Genomic DNA, 13,946 nt, shown 5'->3' with positions numbered 1-13,946 from the left:
TATAGCCTCACCCCAAAAGGAGGAAGGTAGCTTCGCATGATGTAAGAGGGAGCGGGCCATTTCCTTCACCGTTCTATTCTTTCTTTCAACCACACCATTCTACTGAGGAGTGTAGGGTATGGTGGTTTGTCGTTGTATGCCTTTTGAAGCTAGAAAGAGTAGAGGACTTCCGAGATCCCATAGGGAGAGGAGGGTGGGAAAACACAAGGGAAGAAATGTCGTACCTCCAAAAATGCAGCCTATAGATGGGCTGTCCACCAAGGAAGTATCTCCAAAATATGCACAAAGATAGTGCAAAAACGCAGCCACAAAATGCAACCGATATATGAACCAATAGACTCCGTAGAAACCACCAAAAGAGGGCTGAGAATGTAGCCTTAGGTAGAAGGAGTATGGAGGAGTTGATTGTCCACAAAAACGCAAACACAAAGTGTGTAGCAAAGTGAAATTTTCAGCCGCCGCCGCCGGTAGAAAGGTGTAGAAAAGAGGATGAATATGTACCTCAAACACCATGAAGAGGGCTGAAGTTGATGATGAAAATGCAGCCAAGAAATCTCTCCACAAGAAGCCTCCAAAGAAATGCTACCGCATGTAGGGAAAACTAGTTGGCAATGTTTTCACCGCAAGTAGAGTTGTAGGACTCGGATTGAAGTGCTTTAAAAACACACTTGTAAGGGGCTAGTTTGAAGCCTCTTGCATCATTGAATGAGTGCAAGGATGATAAGGGATTTTGCAAAAAATGCAAGCAGAAATTCTGCATGCAGGCAGTTCTGCGAAGAATAACTCAAAAATGGTGAGGAATTTGCGAAAACTCTCTTCTGTAAAGTTGTAGACCACGATGATTCCAGTAGATTATGTCGGCACAATCCTCAAAAACGCATTCATTTAGCAAATAATCAAAGAATGAAAAAATGTAATTGAAAGCGGGGTTGTTGAAGAGGACTAGAGGTAGAGAGGAAGAAGGATAAGGAGGCTCTATGTGCGCCACCACCTTGCTCTGATACCATGTGAGAAAGAAGAGATGAGAGAAGAGACAATGTACTCAAGAACTCATCAATGAACCACTAGCCAACTTGATTAGAAATGAACTACAATGCCTCATATATATAGGAAAGTTCTTCCACCCTTTCCTCCACCCAAAAATGTGTGTAAATAGGAAAAAATGATGAATGCTATAAATCCCAAAAATGCCTAGAGGCTAAAGAGTGTGCCACTAGCATGACACCATCTGGAGATGATACCTATCCAACAGGTTTTGTCCCGGGTACCAAGGGAAAGAGTTCCCAGGCCCCCTAGCTGGATCTTCATGATGCGAACTTCAAGCTAGTCACACCACACTCACACCCCCAATACGAAATTGCCTTTTTCCACATATTCAGCTGTCTTTAAAAACAATCTTTTAATGAAACCATAGTATCACTGTTCATAATCCTCCAAAATATCTGGTTGAATTCTAATTTCCAATCATTTCTTCTCATCGGTGTACCTATGGCATCATTGGCAAACCAGAACGCTCACCACCTATCCACTCAGAGGCCTTTTCAATAGTTCCTAGCTCATAGTACTCGGAAATATATTCACTTATAAAAATCCAGATGAACTCTCTGTTGAAGATCAGCAAGATCAACCAACAAATCCATATAAAAAGAGCCATGGACTCATCCGTTGAGGACCAGCAAGGTCTATCAACCAGATCCATACCTGGTTTCAGAAAACAACTCTTACTCCTTGTTCCAATATCTTCCCCGACGCACGTGTGGGTATCTTCGGTGACCCAGAGCCTGAGCACCATATGGTCAACACCCTCTAGGATCCTTTGCAGGTCACCTAGTGCTTCACTCATAGGCCGCTTCCTTGGTCCCTCATCCACCGTAGCAGAAGCTCACCATTTAAATCGAACCGAGACTGGTCAAGACCTCGGCCGACCTTGCTATGCGAGACGTCCTCCGTTGACTCTCCATCAGCTGTTGCAACTTTATCAGTTAGGTCTCCACCCACGACCTCATTCACAAGAAGGTCAAAATGCTTCCCCAGCATTTTTGACATAAAACAGTCATTTAAAAACAGTCATTTTTGACATAAAACATTCATTTAAAAACAGGTCATAAATACAGTTTCTATAACGAACTCTCATCTTTCCACATTGTTCCACATTATTTAATCCACATCCATTTCATATGTATTCCCATTCTCATCCAATCACATCATTTTCCATCTCATCACATCATTTTCCATCCAATCACATCATTTTTTATCCAATCACATCTTTTTCCATCTCATCACATCTTTCCTCATTTATCCTCATCAGATCTCATCCACTCGCATCTACCCATATCCACATCTCATCACCTCACATTCATTCACATCTCATTCATTCATATCTACCCTGATCCACATCACATCCATTTCACCTCACATCTCATTCATTCACATCTATCCCGATTCACATCCCATCACATCTATCCCGATTCACATCACATCACATCTCATCCATTCACATCACATCTCATTCATTCACATCTATCCCGTTTCACATCAAATCACATCACATCTCATTCATTCACATCCCGATTCACATCACATCTCATTCACATCACATATCATCCATTCACATCTATCCCAATTTACATCACATCCATTTTACATCACATCTCATTCATTCACATCCCGATTCACATCACATCTCATTCACTCACATCTCATTCATTCACATCTATCCCAATTTACATCACATCTCATCACATCCATTTCACATCACATCTCATTCATTTACATCCCGATTCACATCACATTACATCAAGCATTAATTGAATATGCTAAGAATTTCTCTTTTTCCATTTAAATGATTGAATTCCAAATGTCATAGGAATTCCTCTTTTATCATATAGATATTTCTCATAGATAAAATAAATTTATTTAAAATTCATCTTTGAATTTAAATAAAATATCCATTAATTCCAATATGCTAGGAATTCCAATTTTCTCATTCAAATGATTGAATTCCAAATATGGTGGGAATTCCTCTTTCATCATTTAAATTTATCTATGCATAAAAATAAATTTAACTAAATTTTCTCTTAAAAAATAAATAAAAATCTCCATTAATTCCATTATACTAGAAATTCCACTTTCCTCATTTAAATGGTTGAATTCCAAATATGGTGGAAATTCCTCTTTCATCATAAAAATGAATTACTAGAAATTTCTCTTTTTACTAATTAACTATTTATGCATAATCATTAAAATCAATTTTTTCATGGTTATGATGAGAATTATTCAATTAACCTAGGATGATTAATCCTAGAATATGGTAGGAAGTCCTCTTTTCATATTATGAATGAAAATGATTTATGTGTTAATTTTTCAGAAATTTTGTCATAGCTCCGCTGCTATTACTGATAATTTTTAATAATTTTAAAAGCATAAAGTTTAGTAATACCATATGATAGAATGACTATCATTAGGATCAATATCCAATTATAAACTTGATTCCTAAGTTTTTCATGAATTAAATAACATAAAAGCATCAAAAAACCACTTCTTTGGCCGCCTCAAATTTGACAAGTATAGAAATCACTTTTAGAATTGAGAATTGCTTCATGAGAAGCATCATTTGAATATAGAATAGGTCATAGGAATGACCATTCTTTGGGGGGGAGAGAGATATGCTTAAAAAACATTCTAATTTAAGCATGAATATAAAATTTATAAGATTTATCACTAGAATTCATTAGAGAGTTCCAATTGCATTAAAGAGCCATTCAATTGAATGCTTCTCAAGCTTGAGAGGGGCTGAGAAGTGAGAAACATTTTGAGATCTAAGAAAAAAGACCATAAATCACACTTTACCTCTTAATTTACTTGATTCTTTAGTCAATGGAGAGGCCCCCAACCAATCAATTGGTTTGGTATGTTGATGAAGACTCCAAGGAAGGTTGAAGAGAGAGAGAAGCTCCAATCTCTTCAATTTGTAGAGGATTTGTAGAGGATTTTTAGAGGATAATAGAAAATATCATTATTTCAGTATGATACTAGCATGGTATAGTTCTCATATTTTTTTACAAAAGGCTAAGGGTCTATTTATAGGTGAGGGAGGCCTCTAACCAAGTCCAACTAGTTTCTAGAATTTTCCAAGTTCTGTTTGTCTGAATTTGGACAAGATTTGGACCAATTTGGCTCCCTTTTTTATTTGGTTTGATCCAAGAGAGAGGAGAGATAAAAATATCTTATTACTTTTCAGTTTAAAACTCCTCCACACATGTGAAATAGGTGCCTCCTTGAAGAGCCCCCTTCTCCTTACCAAGGTGTCAAAAATGTATCATTATACCCCAAATATCTCATTTTTTTAGTAATATTCATAGTTTTTACTAATAAACCTTGTACTCAGTCAACTCTTCATCTTATGTGGGCATTTACTCATTTTTTGGTATTTTTCTTTTATAAATTAGATTTATCTCCTCCCCTCACTTGGATTGATCCTATTGGCCCATAGGAACCTTAATTGGACCATAATCCAAAAATTTCTGAAAATCTAGACCCTTAGGCTAAGGTCCTTTATACTTATTTTTAATTAATTCCAATTGCACATTGGAAAGTTCTTTTTGAATTTCTGTTTCAGGGGAAACCATTTTAGACACTAGGAGGATTTTTATATCCAAAAACATCTCATTTTTGGATTACCTCCCTCTAGACATTTTCTCTCTCCAGGCCAAAACAAGGTAAAACAAGATCTTTCTTTTATTTCAGAGAGGGGAATAATTATAAGATCAGAAGGGGAGGTTCTTACAACAACTGTACACCTGAAAAGCTGTAGGGAGGAATCTTATAGAAATTGGATATATATACAAGGCAATAGTGTTCACACTCACTCAAGATGCCCAATGCAATAGTGTTCACACTCACTCAAGATGCCCAATGCAATAGTGTTCACACTCACTCAAAGTGTGTCCACTCAAGATGCCCAATGCAATATGCAATGCTTGGCTCTTGATTTGGCCTTATATAATATGCAAATACACTTCTCATAATACATTCTTCACTCTTTATCCTCAGGAAGCTCTTGCCTTTTGTGAACATATCACTTATGGCTATAGACAGGCGTCAGGGCGTCAGGCGCCATCGGATTGGGCGGTCAAACTTCGTGTAGATGAGCATAATGCATGTTTTTCATTGTCGAGTGGTGTCTGAAACCATGTTAACCAAGGTGGTTAATATACCCCCCTTCCTGCTGTAGATTTCGTCATCAAAATATGTGGAGAGATGAAGATAAGTTGATGTCGTATTATGGAGGAAGTTGTATGTTGACCAACCTTCGTTAGATCTGCAAGACAAGAAGACCAACAGTGAAATGTTATTGAAATAGACACAAAAACATGAACATTAACATAGCAATTATAATTGCACATGCACATATCACAAATACAACTGGTCTTCATCTCTTAAGTTTGCTCTACTAAAATGAATCATTGTTGCTCGGGCTAGGTTATGGAATAGGACTAATCTATCAAAACTTAAACAAGATTTAAGAGCATGTCTACGGTTATGACTTTAGTCTCTATATTATTTTCTAGTTAAACCAACCCAATCATATCTAGTGAAGTTGTTATGTGGTAGAGAAATGTTTTATTGTTAACACTCTTTTTCTTTTTTCTTCTTTTCTTTTTTTTAGTTGTTTTTCTTTGGCTTTTCTAGCCCTTTAATCATTGTTTAGACACAAGGTCCCACCCCATGAAGACCTAGGCTTCGGTCCCAAGGCACTGTTAATGGGTGTCCAAAGGGCCTACCAAGTATCTGCATGGCAATGGTTATCTTCTTGGTCTTTTGTTTTTTGTTTTTTTTGTTTTGAAGTTGTAATATCATAAGAATGTTTTTAAGTAAACTACAACCCACCTATAAAGCTAGAATATAAATTAGAGTGGTTAGGGAGCTCCTCACCATCAGGCGTAACCCATGTAGATCCTCTAGTTTCCCATCTATCGATTGTGGAATCAATGAGATGCTTCCTTGTTGACAATGGCACATAGCGTATTTGCATTCCTTTGCCTCCTACCAAAGCAAGCATATGGCTTGTTTTTGTCAGCATCCTTGTGGGCTGGATCTTTCCCTGCATCTGTCTCTTCTCTAGAAGTATAGTAGTATTGCAATGGGGCTAATTAAGTGGTGGTGTTTTAATGGTTTTCAAAAAGTTCTCCACTACCCATAGGATATACATGGCTAGTCACAAGATAAACCCTCATGATGGATTCATGGAATTGGAGGTAGACATGGTTCTTAGACCAATCATGCACCATCTTTGCCTCTCTCATGAACTGGCATCCTAAGATCATTTCATATGATTCTTGTTGTTTGGAAAAGTCCATAACAATAAAGCTATATTTACCCAGTGTTTGAGAACCTTGATCTTTAAATCTTGTAGCATCCCATTAGGTTTGGCAACAGTCCTATTAGCCATCTTGACAATGATGTCTGAGACTTCTAGACATGGCTTGGCCATCTTGTCCCAGCATTTCTTGGTGATTATGCTCACTCCCCGCACTCCCATTACTGTGATGCCCTTGGTGGTGATAGTAGTGTGTTTCACTCATCACCTTCAAATTATTGTCCCACTTTGTTTAGTGGAATTTTAAATGTAGATTTGGTATTTTCTTCTTGCATTGGGACTATTGATTTGGGTACAACTCGAGGTGTCTCCATTGTATATTGGGGACGTGCCTTATGCATGTCTGCAAATGGTGATAATCCTACATTGAGTTTTCCATTAAGGAGAGCTCTTGTCACTTCAAACAATTCAGGATCTCCATTTAATCACGCATTATAATTATACTGGTTTGTGAAGTCTAACAATTTGGGGATATTTAGTGGAGCATTCATGATCTCCTTTCCATAAATAGGTACCGGTGAGATTGGAAAATCCATTTCCGAGATGGGCTCAGGGTTTTTGTATGGAAGTTTCCCCTTGAACAAATCAAGGATCAAACTATGAGGTAGAGACCTCAGTCTCTTCCATGATGACACTAGGAACATCTAGAGGTTTGCGACTCTCAGTAGTAGGCATTAAGGTACTAGGGTGTACAATATCTGAGACTCTCAAGTTCAAGCTCCTCTTATGTTTTCGTAACTAAATCACTAAATTCTTGGAGTTTCTCAATCTCCTTTTGAGAGTCAAGATAAGAGCCAAGTTTTGTCATGTGTGATCTATTTTCAGGAATTACAAGTTCTCGTGGGGTCTCCTTCCCCGTGCTCTTGGTTTTGGAGGGTATTTCCCTACCCTGTTCAAAATCAGCCCGTGTTTCCAAGGAGTTCAAGTCCTCATCTAGGTCCCTAATGTAGACTAGATCTTTAGGCGTCCCAATATTTGTCTTTTTGGTTTCCTTCATTTTCCCACTCTTAACCGACTATTTTCTCCTATTTTCTTCTTCTTCTTAGATTCCTCTATCGAGGCCACAGATCATTGCTTGAGAACATGTTGGTTTTGGGCTTGTAGCCAGGTGTGATCTAGATTTTTTAGGAGCTACCTTGGAGTTTTATTACTTACTCCTTTCCGCTACCACTCTTCCCAGGGCCTATGCAGAAGCAACTGGGTCTATGGTTAGAGCTGGTGCTGGCATAACATGAGCAACGATAGGAGTAGGTGGAGGTGCAACACGTGGCACTACATGAGGATGCATTTGTCTAAACCATGGTGGGGGTAGATGTGCTACTTAAGGTATGTGTCCTACTGGCACCCCAGTATAGATGCTCTAGTCATGTGGGAATTAGGTGCAGTCGATCTCACAGGCATGAGTTGGCAGCACACTCTCTCTAGGGAAGGGATGTTTCATGGGTGCACTAGAATGAGATGTGACCCCTCTAGGAATTGTAAGACTAGAGATGCTAGGCAGCACAAGGGGCTCCATGTGTGAAGTGGTGTTGGCTATACCATGGTAACTGTGGGCATGTGGCTCAAAGGCAATTCTACGCCAATCATCATAGGTGCCAAAGTTGGTGGAGTGGTGCTTGCCACTAGATGAGATAGTGTACTAGTATTGTCTTGGGTCGGGGCAACTCTAGGATCTATGAAGGTGAAGCTCATGCTAGTATGCTCTTGAGTCCATGTAGCATGGCCTTGTGGGTTAGAAGATGTGGGTTGGTCCTTGGTATAGCTGTATGATACTACAAAAGTACGATCCCTTGGGCTCACAAGAGATGTCACCATTTCACTAATTGTGGACGTTTTTGCTTTGGATGTCCCAACTTGCACCATAGATCTTTGGATCCTTTCATGTTCAATGACCCTATATATGCAATCATAGATACCTTGCAGTCGTTCCTCCTCTATTGTGGCTCTAGATATTGATTGGACAATCCCTTCCCAACTAACACCATAAGCTTGGCCTATGGCAAAATCCACAAGAGTCTCTCTTAATGCATCATACTACCAATCATTTGTGAGAAGACGTTGATCCATAGGAGAGATGAAAATATCTCATTTTATTGATTAAAAATTGGGGGTAATGATGAGAAAAAGGTGCCTACTTCATGAGGGGAGATCCCCACATTGAGGTGTCAAAATTCAGTTTTTTAATTCTTTTCTTTGGTCCTTAGTCCACTCTTCATCTTACGTGAGCATTTACTCATTTTTGCGGGGTTTTTCTTTTATTATTTAATTTATCTCCTCCCTACATTTGGATTAATCTTATTGGTCTATAGGAACCTTAATTGGACCATAATCTAAAAATTTCTGAAAATCTGGACCCTTAGGCTAAGGTCCTTTATACCTATTTTTAATTGATTCCAATTGCACATTGGAAAGTTCTTTTTGAATTTCTGTTTCAGGGGAAATCATTTTAGACACTAGGAGGATTTTTATATCCAAAAATAACTTAATTTTGAATTACCTCCATCTAGACATTTTCTCTCTCCAGGCCAAAACAGGGTAAAACAGGATCTTTCTTTTATTTCAGAGAGGGGAATAATCATAAGATCAGAAGGGGAGGTTCTTACACTTGCACACCTCAAAAGCTGGAGGGAGGAATCTTACATCCTACCCCACTTAAAAAACGCGAGATGTCCTCATCTCGCAATCTAGAGGATAACTCTTTCCCTTAAGATCCAACTGATTCTGGGATTCCTTATAGTCTAGTGAACCCAACAGAATCCTGGGATAAAGATCCCTTATATAGAATTCATCATCAGATAACAATTCATTCAGATCATATCATTCATATCCTTAATATAATAATGGTCCATTAGACCGAAATTTCCATCTGAACATTCCTCCATGGGAATTTCAATTATACAGGTTTTTAATTTGTCCTCCATGGGAATTTCAATTATACAGGTTTTTAATTTGTCATCCCTTAACTTCATCCACTGGGTCAAGTGTTTATACTACCAGTAAAGAGCTGCACGTGTGGGTATCTTCGGCGACCCAGAGCCTAAGCACCGTATGGTCAGCACCCTCTAGGATCCTTCGCAGGTCACCTAGCGCTTCACTCATAGGCCGCTTCCTTGGTCCCTCATCCAGCGTACCGGAAGCTCACCATTCAAATCGAACCGAGGCTGGTCAAGACCTCGGTCGACCTTGCTACGCGAGACGTCCTCCATTGACTCCCCGTCAGCTATTGTAACTTTCTCAAATTAGGTCTCCAACGACCTCATTCACAAGACGGTTAAAATGCTTCCCTAGCATTCTTGACATAAAACAATCATTTAAAAACAAGTCATAAATACAGTTTCTATAACGAACTCTCGTCTTTCCACATTGTTCCACATCAATCCTCATTTATTTCATATGTATTCCCATTCTCATCACATCATTTTTCATCTCATCACATCTTTCCTCATTTATCCGCATCAGATCTCATCCACTCACATCTACCCATATCCACATCTCATCACATCACATATCACATCTATCCCAATTTACATCACATCTCATTCACTCACATCCTGATTCACATGACATCACATCTCATTCATTCACATCCCGATTCACATCACATCACATCTATTTACATCCATCACATCCATTTACATCCATCACATCACATTCATTCATATCCATCACATTCATTCATTCATATCCACCACATTCATTCTCATAACCATCCCATCACATGTATTCTATCCACATTATATCACATCACTTCTATCCACATCATATCTCATTCATACACATCTCATCTCATTCATCCACATCCATCCAATCGTTCACATGTACGACTACTCACATCTATCCATACATTCATATCTATCACTTCACATCCACATATATTCATGTCACATCACATTCTTTCACATACACATCCACATCCATTCTTTCACATATATCCACATCCATTCTTTCACATACTCATCCACATCCATTCTTCACATACACATTCACATCCATTCTTCAATCACATACACATTCACATCCATTCTTCACATATACATCCATATCCATTCTTCACATACACATTCACATCCATTCTTCACATACACACATCCATTCTTCACATACACATCCATATCCATTCTTCACATACACATTCGCATCCATTCTTCACATACACATCCATATCCATCTAATTCACATCACATCTCATCACATCTATTCACATCACATTACATCCATCCATTCATTCACATCTATCTGATTCACATCGCATCTCATCGCATCTATTCACATCACATTACATCCATCCATTCATTCACATCTGTCTGATTCACATCACATTACATCCATCCATTTATTCACATCTGTCTGATTCACATCGCATCTCTATAGATGGTAGGAGAAAATTAGAGAAAAAGTAGGTTATAGTAGTAGCCATAATTTATTTTTTTTGGTGTACTTTTGTAAAAGTACGTCTACAGAAACACATATTATCTACTCCTAAAAAACAAGTAAATAAAGGGCGTTTTCCCACATCACAGTTCACTTCACCAGATGATGAAAACCCTTTGTCTCTAAATTTCAAAGTTATTTTTAAATCATTTGGGCATTCATAACTAATTCAACCTACTAGAATCTACATGTTTGTAAGCCACTTTTGGAGGTGTTTTTTAGCAAGTATTAAGAGGTGCACAATACATCAAATTGTATGTTTATATTTCCTCTTTTAGTTTCCTCTCTAGTAAAGGTATCACTCGTTTTAAAATTTGGGAGGAAGGGGGTGGGTGGGATTGGGTTGTGTTGTGTTGTGTTGGCAACTAAGACAACCTTTCAATGGCTACTGCCCTTAGAGACTTAGCCAGATAAAGTGGTGTTAGAGTTAGGGGAGAGCACGATCAATATAGAGAAGCCTTGTAGGATGAGATTGGCCTCTAACATGGTAGCATATATATTAGGGCCTTTTTCCACATCACAATTCACTACACCAGATGATGAAAACCCTTTGTCTCTAAAATTCAGAGTTAGTTTTGAATCATGTGAATGTATTCATAACTAATTAAACCTCCTAAAACCTACACATTTATAAGCAGCCATCAACTTTACACTTTTTGGAGGTGTTTTTTTAGAAAAAGTTAAGAGGTGCAAAATACAGCAAATTGTCTATTTATATTTCTTCTCTTAGTTTCTTCTCTAATAAAGGTGTCAGATTTTTTCGTAGATGGTTTAACTGAACATCCAAACCTACTAGTTAAACTAAGTGGCTCTATGAAAAAGAATTCAAAAGCATAGAGATTAGGCATTGAAATTCAAAGGTCTATTAAGATAATGATACCAAGTATGTTACACTTTACAAAAACTTAATAAAACCCTGAGATAATACCCATGTTACACTTTATAAGAACTTAATTAAACCTTGATGATATTGATTTTTTATATGAAAAAGACCATCCAAAAAAATTTGCTAGAATACATCAAAACTATGCACTTTTAAATTTTAGGTAAAATAACTAACACAAAATATCACCATTCCCAATAAGTGACAAAGAAATAAGGAGAAATGTAGAGCTTCACTCCACTTTTGATACACTTTTTTAGCCAACAACAAAAAGACATATCAGCAAAAGTGTACTCATGTCACAAGTGGTTCCTACACAATGGTTAATGATCATGACATAAAGCTTCACATTTGAATATTTAAATGTTTCCATGTCTAGGATTGTGAATCATTCAATTGGTGTTTAGTTGACTATGTAGAGTTTAAAACTCTTTAGTTTTCTAGTGGCTTTGGATATTGGGCTCATCTGGTCAAATTGTCATCTGTCGTTACATGTAGTTTGAGGATTTTTGTGTCTTCTTTCCCCTTTTAACTTGAATTCCTTTTTGTTTAGTGGAGAACTAGACATGCACAATGAAATATGTGGAAGACTGCCTGTACACAGGATGGGTGGAGTGGCACTAGCGGGTTGGGTAGAGGTCATAGGGCCACCCAAAACAATGGCCAAGACGAGGTGAGCCATCAGCAAAGGTGGTGGTCATTGGAGTACCACTGCCCACACTAGTGACCAGGCTGAGTCTTGAGATGGTGATTTCCTGAGCACTAGTGCCACCCAACTAGTTGGGTGTTGTAGGCTCTAAAGTGGTAGCAGGCTAGGCTCTACATGGGCAGTGAGTGACAGCTCTGCAGGGCGGCAAACAAAGAAATGATTGGGAGATCTATTTAAGCTCTGATATCAACTACCATTGGTCCACTTGCACATAGAGTAAAGAAGCTGACTAGTAGTAGTGAGAGTTATGAAGGTGACCAATACTATAAGAGTTAGCAGAACTAAAAGTAGTCAATGAGGAAATACACAAAGTCATGGAAAGAACATTTGCATTATGATGATTGGTCCTTTTAGGGGAGGCTCCCTTTATAAGTCTATGTATATGATGCTACCACACATGCACAACTAAAAGTAGTTAATGAGGTAATTAGATGAAATACACAGAGTTATGGAAAGAATATTTGCACTATGATAATTGGTCCTTTTTATAGGGGAGGCTCCCTTTATAATTCCATGCATATGCAATGGTTGTTCATGTTGTTTGATCACCCTAATACTTCAATCTGTGGGTCAGATGGTTCGTCATGTTGTTTGATCACCCCAATACTTCAATCTATGGGTTAGTCTTGAAGTGAGCTATGAGTGCCCCCCTCGACCTGTTCCTTCCCGTATTTGCGCTCCCCTTATTTGCCATGACTGCCCCCCCTTCTTCGTTCCTATTCCTTTGCTGCTCGCCATCATTGCCCCCTCATCTTCATGCTTTTGCCTCCTCGCTGCCCCCTATTCACTTTTTGTTGTCCGCCTTCCATTTTCACCTGTGCTTCTCTCCTACTTAGCCATCCTCTGCCCTTACTCCCCCTCCTATTCTCACCTTCCTCTGCCCTACTCGCCTTCATTCCCCCCTCCCCTTCCCCTTGTTTCCCTACCCTCTTTGCCTTCCCCTCCTATTGGCCACTGCCCCCTCGTCCCCTTAGCCTACATGCTCCCTCCTTCTCCCTCTCCAGTGTGGTGCCCCCTCCTTTGCCTCCCTCCGCCTCTCACCTTTGGCCTTCTCTGTCCCCCCCCCCTCTTTTTTCCCTTTGGCTTTGTCTCTCCTTTATTGCCTCTCCCCTAGCAGCAATTTTTTCAGTTTGTGGGTTCTTCTTTATTTTCCAACAACCTTTGGCCTCTTCTGGTCTTTGTTGCTCTGGCATTCCTGACTGAGGTCACCATCCCTTGCCTCTCCTTTTTAGAAGAAAACCTCCAACTCCTCGCTTTGACAGCCACATCCCTAGAGGCCTCCACTCCGACGTGCAAGATTGTTGGTGGCCGCCCAGTTCATGGACAACTCAGGTATCTTTTACAGACTAGCCTCCTTAGAGTGCCTGGAAAGATCGCTGATATTCACCCATTGGGGTGTGGTTACTACCAGGTTGAGTTTGACTCACCACCAACAACATTAAATAGAGTAATGTAGCTAAGCCCCCTTGCGCAGTGTGTATAGCCTATACCTTTTACAATGTGGCAGCATGGCTTTGACCCAATATCCGACCCCACTGGCTGGC

This window comes from Cibotium barometz, chromosome 51, assembly GCF_041138505.1.
Source record: "Cibotium barometz isolate CiBa-2024 chromosome 51, ASM4113850v1, whole genome shotgun sequence".
NCBI classification, from domain to species: domain Eukaryota; kingdom Viridiplantae; phylum Streptophyta; class Polypodiopsida; order Cyatheales; family Cibotiaceae; genus Cibotium; species Cibotium barometz.
Note: the sequence above shows the minus strand (reverse complement) of the source record.